Source organism: Patiria miniata, unplaced genomic scaffold (genome assembly GCF_015706575.1).
Source record: "Patiria miniata isolate m_02_andy unplaced genomic scaffold, ASM1570657v1 HiC_scaffold_19, whole genome shotgun sequence".
Lineage (NCBI taxonomy): Eukaryota > Metazoa > Echinodermata > Asteroidea > Valvatida > Asterinidae > Patiria > Patiria miniata.
The window spans coordinates 8,613,259-8,626,527 of NW_024037057.1; the positions used below are offsets into that span (position 1 = coordinate 8,613,259).

General features: G+C 37.8%; 1 protein-coding gene across 3 annotated transcripts in view; it reads right to left on the minus strand.

The window, feature by feature from the left end:
- LOC119725657 (dynamin-binding protein-like) overlaps window positions 1–13,139 on the minus strand; it is a 42,570-nt gene extending 29,431 nt beyond the window's left edge. For all 3 annotated transcript variants that reach the window (XM_038197146.1, XM_038197145.1, XM_038197147.1), the window contains exon 1: window positions 13,032–13,139. The gene's annotated coding sequence lies outside the window, so the exon portion shown is untranslated. The remainder of the gene's footprint in view (window positions 1–13,031) is intronic.
- Window positions 13,140–13,269: the final 130 nt, after the last annotated feature.

A 13,269-nucleotide genomic window follows, 5' to 3' on the forward strand; every position in this document is an offset into this window, starting at 1 on the left:
AATTTTACTGGGGGAAGCCTGTTCACGTTAAATGGCAGTTTTCCGACATGTATGCAAAATCTTAAATTCACTCTTTGTATACAGCACACTCATAATTTGTACATTTGTACATCGGCTTTAAATGTTGCCAATTTGTGGCATCAACTCAATGTACCAGGTTGATGTCATTAACTCATTGTTTTAATAATTTCTAATTAAGACAATTAATTTTGTAATCAGAGAGTGACGAGAGACCTACATGTACATGTACATTGAAAATCCAAGTTCTGATTAGCATTGGACATGCATAATGTGTGTATTTTTTGGATACTTTTATATTTTTTGGATTGTGCGTTTATTAAGTTTTTCTATTTTACTATTTTTATCTTTGACATTTTTATTCCTTGTATCGACTTTTTGAAACATTTTAACGTTACAGTTACTTTTTTTTTATATATAATGCTATAGTATTAGTTTATTTTTTAAACTTTTTAAGCGTCTAAGAGCGTCTTTTTTAGACGGATTTTGGCGCTATATAAATGTTCTCTATGTACATGTACATACATGTACATGTATGTACATGTATGTTAAAATCCACTTTCATTTAAAGATCTTGCTTAAATGAGAACGCTATCTTGAGTCCTTGTGCTTGCAAATTTAATCGGAATTGATTTCCTATGGCCTTTAGTGCATGTACCAGAGTTCCACATGTATGAATACTGCTCACACATAACCCCATACCAGGACACTCTGTATCAGAGATATCCGAGATAAAACGCCGGAGCAAAGAAGACATTTCCTCTTTGATTAGATCACAGGTTTTGAGGACATGGATGCGATGATCTGTATAGCTCAAAACACTGTGCTGCATATAAACCCTATTTGACAAACATGGCTCTACAGTCGACTCTCGTTAGTACAAAGTCTGTTAATACAAATTCTGGTTATAACAAACATAAAGCCTTGGTCCCGACTGTGCATAATTTACAAATGTATGTGCACAATGAATGGGAGTGATGTTCCTCTTGATACAAAATTCTGATACATGTATATACAAAACAAACAATTTGGCTAGGTCCGAATGAGTTTGTATTAACGAGACTCGACTACATGTACTGGTAGTCCACATAAATAATTAACTTTCAATTGTTTCGATGCATGCTTCAATTACACAAGTACGTGATTGTTTAAGGAATTGAAGAAAAAAAAATCATTTTTTCCCCAAACTTACTCTGGATTAAAATTTGCTAAAAATAGACTTTTGGCTATCATTATTTTGATTCACTTTTGATGGATCTTTGATAAGTTTTAGCAGAGTTGAAAAATACTGGAATTTGGTGTGGTTTATGGCACTTACAGTATTTCACATCTGGCCTAATTTTAATAATTTTGTTGGGAGCACGTGTACATGTTATGCACTTGCCTGGCTTTCAAATTTTTGTTCGGTTATTATGACCTGCTTAGTCTTAGATTGTTAAATTGGTTAAAACATGGTCCTGGTGGAATTCATATCTTTTAAATAAATTTACCTTTCGTGTCAAATCTTTAAAACTGGCATGAAATCTGATGTTATGCTCAATGCGTAAGATGATCCTGACTCACTACTCAATAGTGGAACAGCCTCCCCTTTCCAATCAAAACAACAGCCTTTTCATGGATGCTGACGCAATCTAAAACCGTCTTTAACCATGCTTTAACTTAAGCCCGGTAAACCCCGATGTGACACATCACTCCATAAAATAAATTACCCTCCCTCTAAGAAAACATCCTCTTCCCTGCCAACCACTGACGTTGATGTGGAGACAAACACACGGACGATAAACATCCTACTTACACACTCGCTCGCAACTCAAACGTAGACACACTTGCCCACCCACCCACACACAATAAAAGATGAACCACGGTAACTACATTGCTGAGAGAGCTGGTAGCTACACATAATGAGCGTAATTAAATTATCGGCACATGGGCTCAATCAATACGAAGTCCGCCGTTTAACAACGGCGGCAGGAAGGGGAAAACAGCGAATCAAATATTAAAAACGTCTCGTTTCATTTAGCCATGCATCGCGTCTTGTAAAAACAACATGCCACTGTGAAGGAACATGCTGTGTGCTATACATGTAGGTATCGTGTTTGTTGTGGCGGGATGTTTTGTCAATGCACATTGTACATTGTAAATGTACCGATGCATTGAAACGACCGTCACATATACTAAAAATGTACAATGCTACACCGGTGTGAATGTTTTCAAAGAAATTTATTCACAGGCACAATAGGAATTTCAAGTGCTTCACTTTGAAGGATTTTGCTGTCAAACAGAACAGGATTTTTTTTTTAAAGCTAAAAGCGAAAATTTCTGACAGAAGGTCATTTCTGCTTTTTCAAGAGTAACATAACCAATCTTGTTGTAAAAATATTGCACGTGTACAAATGTTCACAAACATGTTTTGATGTCACCCTAAACCAAACTGCTAAAAGGAATGCACATTTTCTTGAAAAAAAAAAAATCTTAAAAATAGACCAAAATTTATGTATTTCTTAACATGGAAAACAAATCTAGTCAAGTACAAGTTTCTAGTTACCGCGTTTTTATGTGTGAAGAAAAAAATTGCTAAAACAACAAACGATTTTTGAATGGCACTGGTGTCCGCAAATAGACAAGCTTCTAATTAATTAATGACTCATCCTGCATGTCCTGGCTTAAGCCGACTGTCACGAAGTATTAGTGGATGATACGTAATTCTGTGTTCGCAGAACATATTTCAAAGGTTAACGAGGAATTTGGGCTTACATGTAAATGCGTAGGTCTGCTTACATGCATATACAGGGTGAGTAAAAAAAAACCCGAAACCCAAATGTTGCGACCATTGTTTTAGTGAAGTTCTGCATGTAGCGCTTTCAAAATCTAGGATATGAAAGCCCAATTCATAAGGTTTCTTTTAGTACAAAAATCATTCGAATCTCTTTTTAAGTTACAGAATTTTAAACACAACCACCGTTTTAAGGTTCTGTCCACACGGATCACAAAAAGTTCAGTGTTCTATCAGCAAAACGAAAACAAATCACATGGGGATGTGTGTGAACTGTTTTCGTTTTGCTGAAAGAGCGCACACCTTTTTTGTGATCGGTGCACAGAACTTTAAAACGGTGGTTGTGTTTAAAATTTCATAACTTGAAAAGTACACGAGTGATTTGAATGATTCTTGTACTAAAAGAAAGCTTATGAATTGGGCTTTTATATCCTAGATTCTGAAATGGCTACACACAGGACTTCAATAAAACAATAGTCGGGACATTTGGGTTTCGGTTTCGTTTTTTTTTACTCACCCTGTATGTACATCCCATAGGTATAAAGGATTCTGTGTGTACAGGGTAAGCATAGAATTTTTCTGCTACTGGTAGTGCTCACATAATTTTGATTGTTAGCACTGCATTCTAATTTCTATGGTTAGCAGAACCATGGAGCTGTGTTTTATAGCTCCATGGCAGAACCATGAAATTTGGCCCAGATCGCTCAGGTTTAGTCCCCACCCGCGATTTGTTGATACTGACCAGACTGCTACATACATACTTTCCCCATACCAAGATACATTGCCCATCGTACTATCTCAATGCCTGCACTATCTCCGCATGCCATGCCAGGGCACAGATTTAAAGTAAATCTGTTCAACCAAGCACAGATGATTAAACCACTTCTTCACAATCAGAAGATAGACGTATCATGGCAGGGCGTCCCGAAGTGTTGGCGCTGAGTAAACACGGTCTTTATTAAATGCCCGTCAACCGTTATTTGTTCATGTCGTGAACTTCGCGTTCACGGTGTGCCCATTACAGCTGCTCATGCTTCGACACGTACAATTTCGAGTGTAAACATCGTAAATTAGCAAACATGTTACAGTGCATACATGTAGATGTAAAAATACAATTCTGTATTATCTCATGTAAACATACCAGTATAAAGATATTTTTGAAAGAGATAACAAAAAACCATAATGAATGTAAACCTTTGTCCCTGGTGTTTGCGGTATGCTATTATGTATTTGTATTTGATACATGATGGAATTTGATACATTTTGATACATAATATATCCCTGTGCAGGATATCCTATCAAGGAATTTGCAGATGCAGATGCATTGTATTGCAATGTATTACAATGCTCAGAATTGTGTATTTTTAAAAACATTTTATGCTACTGTTTGAGTATACTTTTTGCAGTTTTTTGGATTCCATCTTGCAAAGTAGCCTGTAAATTCTGTGACTTGCAATGTACTTTACATACATGTTCCTATTATCAAAAGAAAAACGTCTAAAATCACAATACAGTCGAGTCTCGTTAATACAAACTCGAACCTACCGTAGGACCTAGCCAAATTGTTTGTTATATCAGAATTTTGTATTAAGAGGAACATCAGTCCCATTCATTGTGCACATAAATGCCCAGTCGGGACCAAGGCCTTATGTTTGTTATAACCAGAATTTTGTATTAACAGAGTTTGTACTAACTAGAGTCGACTGTATTCAGACTCAGTAGGACTACACAATTGCAATTTACTCTACACAATTAATAACATTTGACAATGTTTTCAAAAGGACGTCTCCTTTTTTTCTCCTGATGCACTGCGTGTAAATTTAATGCAGGACTCGTGCGTCCAAACTCAGCATTTCTGCATCCTGAATCTCTAGAGTTACGCATATAGAAATGTCTGGCACTCTCCTTCTGTAGCCACTAGCAGCCGTACTGAAATCGCCAGAAATACACTTGCTCCAGGGTAGGGGAGAATCATTAGTGCACCCTGGTCTACATCAACCCCCAGGGTAAGGAACAACATCCCCCAGGGTGGGGAACACGCAGTCACAATAGAGGGGAAAGGTTTGCTGTTTACAGAAAGTGAGGCACCTGCAGAAATCTACACGTTCTGGTACAATGTATTTTGGTTCCAGCACAGATGCCTAAATGTCAGCAGCGGTTTAACGGGGTGAAATTGGGAAAACAGAAACATCCACAAAATAATCGGCAGAGGGTTTGAGAGTCGTGGAAGGCCCCAAAGCAAGATCTACAAGCTGCCGAAAGGCCCCCTTATAATACCTTTTCTTTTGATCTACATAAAGTGATTTAGGTAAAAACATCTTTACTGTAAACCTCAGGAATTCCAAATTTCCAGAAAAAGATTCCTTAAAAATTGTGGATTAAGGAACAAATTTTGACAAAAAATAACAACGCAAGGTCTACGTGTACGATTTGCCGAAAGGCGCCCCTTACATGTATTATACATGTATTAAAAATTGTTGATTCAGACCAAATCTTGACAAAAAAACCCACTGAAATCAGGTAAAATCCTTACAAACTAAAACTGAAATCAGGAAAAATCCTGTCGAGAATACTGAAATCAGGTAAAATCTTGACAAAAAAATTCTGAGATCATGAAAAATCCTGATAAATCTCACCCCTTGGTCAAAAAAATTCAAGGAACTGTTGATGAATTGCAATCTGCAATCTGCACCACAGTAGTTGAGGGCCCAAAGCAAGGTCTACAAATTTGCCAAAAGAGGCCCCTTATAATACCTTTCCTTTTGTTCTATAGGCCTATAAACTGTTTTAGGTAAAAACACCTTCACCGAGAGTTTCCACATTGCAAAAGGAATTCTTTAAAAATCTTGGAATCAGGAACAAATCCTTGCCAAAAAAATCCCTGAAATCAGTTGAAATCCTGACAAACAAAAATTGAAATCAGGGAAAATCCAGTCAAGAATATTGAAAACAGGAAAAATCCTGACCAAAAAAAACCACTGAAAGCATGAAAAATCCTGACAAGATTTGAAATCTCACCCCCGTGGTAAACTAAAAAGTCCAGGAATTGTTGACGAATTGCAATCTGCACCAAACCATGAAATTAAAATTAACCCACAATAATAATCAGTTTTTTTTCTGGACCTCCCCCTTTTCTCTGAAATCGGGAAAAATCCTGTCAAGAATACTGCAAGATTCAGCAAAAATCCTGACCAAAAAAAAATACTGAGATCCTGAAAAATCCCTACAAATCTCACCTCATGGGTAAAAAAAAAAGCATTTTCGGTAACTTGTCAGGTTTTGCCATGGACACAGCCCGGAGGCTCTTTAAGCTGAGCCTTAGGGATGGATATTGATTTCCTTGCTCCTGATTGGTCATGCAAATGCCATACTCTCTGTCCGCAGAGACAAGATGGTTTGGCTTAGCCTTTTTCCAGCATGCATAATGAGAGAGGGATCTTAGTTCCTTGGACTTTGCTTCAAGGCAGACAAGAAACTCAACGTAACTAGAATTTGTAGCGATTTTTTTTTTTACGTGACAAAAAGACACATCGTGAGAAGCGGATTATGAGCGGGGAAATGTTATCTTTGAGAAAACCTTGGGGTGGGGGGGGGGGGTAGTGATAGGCTGCAGTGAGTTTACCAACAGAACGTACAAAGAATTGCAAGTTGTTGTATTGGTAACTTGAGCACATGTATAAGAGCAAAAGAAATTGTGTAGCCACTTTTTGACATGAGTTTACAAACAGAGCCTACAAAGAATTGCAAGTATTTCATGTTTATTTGTATCAATTGGTAAGAATACAAGAGCGAAAGAAATTGTACATTTTGTCCCTGGCAAACAAAATTTATGTTACCCTTTCTCAGAAACCTGGCTGACATTATTAGGTCCTCACGTTTGTGTTATTTATCACACAAACTTGACACTTGTTTACGGCACGTGCAGGGGAGAACAAATTGAAGGGTTAAATAGGGCCGAGAAAATCTGCTCGCCAATGCACCATCTGTCACCTAATATTTACAGCTTTCGGCCAGTAAGGATATTGTTCATGTACCGTTATTATTCAATGTCCATCCCTTACTGCTAGACCAAATACTTTTGGCAGAAAAAATTTAAAAATTTAAACAAATTTCCGTACAGGAATGAATTTTCAGTTTTTGAAGCTAGCTGATTAGAGTACATTTGTATATATACATACAAAAAATACAAAATACAAAACATGACAAATATACGAAATCTTGGCCATGTTTTTTTTATTCTTGGCATAACATACGGTTTTTGGTAGATATTAAAAATACTGAATTCTTTTAGCAAAATGATTTAAATGAAAACTCTAAGCTGTGATTTGTATAAAAAATGTAGTCAACATATCTACCATGTTTGACAACAAACAGTGCAAACATAAACCTACTCTTTTGACATTTGACGCTGTTCCACTAATTGAAACGGAATTTCTCGAACAGACAACAGACATTTTAGGAAACAGAAACATCATTCTGTGTATTCCACCTTTTGCTATTGTTTTAAGTCAAATGCAATTTTCTCCTATCAGCAGTAAGAGTGCTCGGAAAAGTACAATGTTGGCTCGTCAAGAATGCAGACATTCATTCTAGGAGTATAGGCAACCAATGAGTATTTTTTTTTCACAGCATAAAAGGGGGCTGCCATTACTGTAAAATGCAGACGGTGAAATTGTCTGTGGGGAAATTTCACATAGCAGCCACCAAGGCTGCCTCTATGAAACTTGATATTTCAGGGAGTGGGCGAAGGAATATGGATATTTTGGGGTATAATTTGACGGTCTCAATACTAACTGACGTCTTGTTTGTCACACGCCTGTTCCTTGGCTTGAGACTGGCGATTGGGGCGGTGGGGTGGGTTGCAGGCTAGGTATTTTTCACTCTGTTAATTCCAATTTACTTAGCAGTACATTGAGTACTTTTTAACAAGGGATTTCATTGACCCTAACTCCCTAGGCCATTTTGCTAGGATGTAGCCTCAATCCTGCAAAATCCTCCAATTGGCCTCATGGAAAAATAGCATATAACCTCAATCCTGCAAATTCCTCCGCTATTTCTTGAATATGGTCCATGGAGGGGTGACCACTGCCTAAATCCTGCAAAATCCTCCGGCTATGACTGTCAATCATGTCAATAGGCTGAGGCAGAGGCAGTGACATCCTGGAGCAGTGCGGAGGATGTCAAGTATAATCAAGGACTAAATTTATGCACGGCTGAACATAAACAACACAAGGTCCGGCCCAAGACCTTGACACAGTGCGTACTCCAAAATCAGCAACGCACTTTTGCCATGTAACCTCAATCCTGCAAATTCCTCCAATTTGCAAAAAGGATTTTGGAGGATTCAGGGCGGTTAGGGTTAACCCTCCAAAATCCTCTTTGCAAAGCTCCAGGATGTCCCTGGCTCTGCCTTGACATACATTGTATGTATTGACAACAATATGTATTGACAGTGATAATTGCTGGCAGATTTTGCAGTATTGAGGCAGCGGTCAACCCTCCAAGGAACACATTCAAGAAATAACGGATGAGTTTGGAGGATTGAGGCTGTATGCAACTTTTACACGGAGGCAGTTGGAGGATTTTGCAGGATTGAGGTTGCATCCAAGCAAAAATGGAGTTTGGGTTAAAAAAAATTACATACACATGAAAAGGCCTGCTCATAAAGTGACACCAACACTGAATTTGAAGCAGGGAGCTTTCACACTTTCCTTGTATATCGTTCCTTCGTTGCTAGCATCAATTTGCATTTTCAATGAATCATAATTAACCATCGTCGTTCATCACGACGTTGCTGCTTCAATCCCATCATGCTTTGTCTTCCCCTCGCACACCCACACTGATACATCATTAAGTTATTCAGCCATGTGTGGGTTTTGGCGTCCTGCTCTGGGCTAATGGGACGACAAATAATTGATTTTTTACACCTCCGTTGCGTCGGGTCGTCGGTGAATGCAAGGCACGGCAGACCGATTGGCAATGGGATGCAGACAGTGCAGACGCTGGTCTGAGTAACGGTGAGAGGATGCGCATCTCACTGGAAATTTTGAATGCTTATTTATTTGTACACGTGTACATGTTTACCATTGTGTACATTAAAAAAAAAATCAAAAAAGTAAACTGTGAAGTGGTAACATAACAAATTAGAAAAATTGATTTTGTAATTTAGGCCCCCCCCCCCCAAATAAAAATAGTTCTGCGTCCTGTTTCCCTACCGGTACCTACCCTATTCTGACAGCCCCTACCCTAATTTTTTTATGGGAAAAATGGGGGGGAAAAAACAACCCAAACCATCAATTTCTACCTTTTACCCTTGACTGCACGCAGACACCTCTATATGATTGTACACACACAAAAATTGGCCAAAAAAAAAAAATCCCTACCTACATGTACATGTACCTACCCTATTTTCAAATGCCGTGTAATTGAAAGCTTACTATTTTTTTTTGGCCTAATCAAGTTAAATACTGTATCTACTACAAGCGTATACATCACCTTGCTTACAGGGTGTATTGTCCTACACTCATACATTTGTACATTTGTATAAAATATGGTTACAGTACAATAAGGAAGAATCCTCTTGTGTATATCATGTATGACAGGCTGAATATGAAACGGAACAGTGTTTTCTCTCCATCACATTTCGTGCTGTCATTCCAATAATTTGAATCCATACAACACGAGTCACGTTCTACATGTAGCAGGCCCTATAGTCGCCTGGGGGATACTGGGTACAAGATGATTTCTTTCCATTACGCCACGTCACAAAGAATTGGCACTGTCATCCCTTTCCAATCTCATTTGTCCAGTAAAATGAAAAGTACAATAAAGCGTAGTCGTAAATGTTTGTTCGGTTTGGACCTGTCGGCCCTTCAATACGATCACTTCACCCAGAACGTTTTCAGTGGCAATGTACAACATTTGCAAACATCAAAAAACAAAACTATCAAATTATTATGAAATAATTACCGGTACCGGTACATGTACTTGACTGGAAGTGAATAATAGACTCTTGAAGCATCCTTTAAAATCATAGCACCTGGAGCTGGTGTGCTGTCATTTTTAAGAAAAGTGGACTTTTTGTATCAATTTCAAACTATAAATTCCGCAGGACACAAGTTCACAGATCAAATTCTGTCTGAATTCTTTCATTACAAACAAAAACAATTCACTCACCATGCTGAAAGAACACTTACTTTTTTGTGATCCGTGGACAGAGCTTTAAAATGGTTGTTGTGTTTAAATTTCCGTAACTTGAAAATGCTCCCCAACTGAAAATTCAACAGAAGTCATGTTTACTCCTCACCCCTCACACAATGTTTTTAACACGTTACACTGGCAGTCTGGCACTACATTCAGAACTCTGCAGTGTACACAGAAAAACTGCAAATGACCCGAAACTGAATATTGTACAAATGTGCTCTGTACCTTTTTACCTCTATTTTTTTTATCCAGTATTGTACTGTACACACTAGCACTAGTAACAGGAAATTGATGAGTGACATAAACACACAAGCGGTCAGCACTTTAATTGCCTCGCCATTTTAGCGGCACAAACATACATACATTGTGGCATTGACGGAGGGAAGGTTTGAGTAGAACTGTTACCATGATGAAGAAACGTTTTTTTTATGAAAGAAATCAGACTTCAATAACAGGCCCATCTTTTCATCAGGTTTTCATCTGAAGCAGAGGACGGAAGCTAGCTGGCTCTGGCTGGCCAGCACAAATTCAATAGGGGAGGGGGGGGGGGGGAGACTGTTCAACCTTGGAACTCATCCCCCCCCCCCCCCCTCATCTTAAAGGTACAGTAGAGTGAGTAGGCCATTTGTAATTTGTGCAGTTTTCTTGTTTGAACCAACAAAAGTGCTCAAAATCAAAAGACGGGTCCATGCTTCATAACTAAGCTGATGAAGTTTAGCTCTGTCAATGCTGTATATTTTGAGAAAACAGAACAAAATTATAAACACAATATTCTGGATCTCGATTTAAATTCCCAAAGTTTCTGAGTCATATTTTGAAATGCGTCCTTTCGTGGCACAATCCCAAAATCAGCACTCAGGACATACATGTAATTCTCATTCAGCCGGTTGTCACCCATTCACGGACTCACCCAATTACAAACCAACTAAAAATTAGAACGCATGGCGCGGATTCACAGAAATTTCCAAAAATGTGTCACTTGACACATATTTGGAAATGACCTTCTTTTGTTGTTTTCTTCAAAACGACAGCATGCCAGACAGAATAATTTCACAGGGAGTTTAGTGTCATTAGGCCCTCCTATCTTTAAAACATTAAACCAAGTAAGCTTTTTCACAATAATTTGGTCAGATACTTTTTAGACGTGTAGCTGCAAATGATCTACTCTGCCTTTAAATAATGGGACTAAAATCCTGCAACTGTTCAAAAGCCATCAAAATCAGAGTATTGAAAGAACATGGATTTTATCACATTCACACTCCGGTCCTTTCAAATTTGAAAACTCGCTTTAAAAATATGGTCGACTATTTATATAATTTTGTTTATACATGTACTTTGAACAAACAGACTACAGCTAGGCAAGAGCATACATACAAACAATTATCATTGGTAATATTAATTAAATTGAGCTGCGTGATCGTTTTATGATTAATTAATCTGTGATTGGATTTTGCTTCATTGATTATTCATTTGAGGTCGTACAAATATTTGCAGAGGGTAGAGCTTCGCTATCGTGTATGCTGGATTAGTGATGATCATAATAACCCAAGGGCAGGCACAGGAAAACCACATGGTTATGAGTAATTCCGTTCAGAAAAATGTGATCCAAAGTTTATTAATTACACAGGAAGAGGACGTACAAGTACATGTGCAAGCAAAACAAGTTTCCATCTCCAAAAACTCTTGCAAGATGTGTTAACACATTTCAACTTGCTCAATTAAGATTATATTCATTATTATTAAAGGAGAAAATCATTCACAGTTTTCCACATCATTCTATTATCATTTTTTTTGGGGGGGGGGGTTGTAATTGTTGAAATTGATGTCTCTTTTACAACTTTCATTGGAAACTACATTCTGAAGCTATATAAAATTATAAATAGTTATTATGTAATTTATGCAAAGAATATAACAAATAGGCCCTATTATAATTATGCAAAATAATTTTTTTCCCAAAGTAACATTTCTTCAATAGGGCAATTTTAATTCAATTCCGTATTAACAGTGGAGTTTTTAGGTAACTGAACATTAAAATGTTATGTAGTAGGCTCGAAGTCCCTTTAAAAAAATAATAAAAGATTGGAAAGTTTGTATGGCAGTATTGTAATCTAGTGAGTGTTTAAGTGCATTCAATAGGGGACCTTGAACAATAGAAGAGAATAGGGTCCCCAATTCCCGAAGGTCCCTAACTTGGTGATCATGTACAAAACATATGGGAGGTCTTCCTAAAAAGTTACAGTTACAAACAAAAGAGGGACAATAGGGGGTCCTCGATTGCAGGCAAATAGGCCTACACACTAGTGTGGACAGGTAGAACTTCAACTAGAAGAATCTCTTTCAGAACTAACTGGTTCTTTTCAGAACCACATATCTTCTCAAAGTGGGATTCTTCCACATGGTCATGATAGTGTTACTGCAAACCGAGCACTAGTTCCTTTCTTAAAAAAATAAATATCTGATATTTCCATTTGCATGCCTTGTCTGAGGGTCAAATAAACATTCAAAATAAATATAATCACGAACCAAAATCCAAAGCGAAGTGCTATTTATTTTAATGCATGAATCAACAGATTCAAAACCAGCAAACCAATTACCCCTCCCCCCCCAAAAAAAAATCCAATAAATTGTTTAAATCAACACACAGTTATTTCAGATTACCTTAATTAAATTGAAAAGCAAAGATCAATCCATAAGGCATCAAAAAGATCCAACAAAACAGATTCCACTTGATTCATTAGCAAACTATTACACCAGGGTATATTTGGTGTCAACCAGCCTGACTAGCACTAGCAGCGCAGTGACAGTAGCAACGGTTTATACGGTGAATCATCAATGCAAAATAATACAATGACCGTCAATACACGGTCTGTACACACAGCTCCATTCGCTCGATCATCGTGCGGTAGGCTCGCTCGATGAGATCAAGTCGATGCACCACTCAAAACTCACCCCAGTCACAAACCAACAAAATGCACGAACTAGAAACGAATCAATACAACCGATGTTTAAAGACGGGTAAACTGCTTTGATCTCTTACCGTAACTCGTGGAAAAATCAGCTGAAAACTTGCAAAATCAGCTCAAAATCTTGGAGACATAACAGCCCCTTCCGGTCAGTAAACATTTTCCGCCGTCTGTATGGACTAGACTGGTTCCTCAGTAATCGAAAAAAGAAAAAAAATTGCCAATTGCCGCGGTTCGAGATATGGCTCTCGCGTTTGAAGTCTGGGATCATGACTTACAATTTCTGGGAACAGTTTAAGTAAACTTGTATCC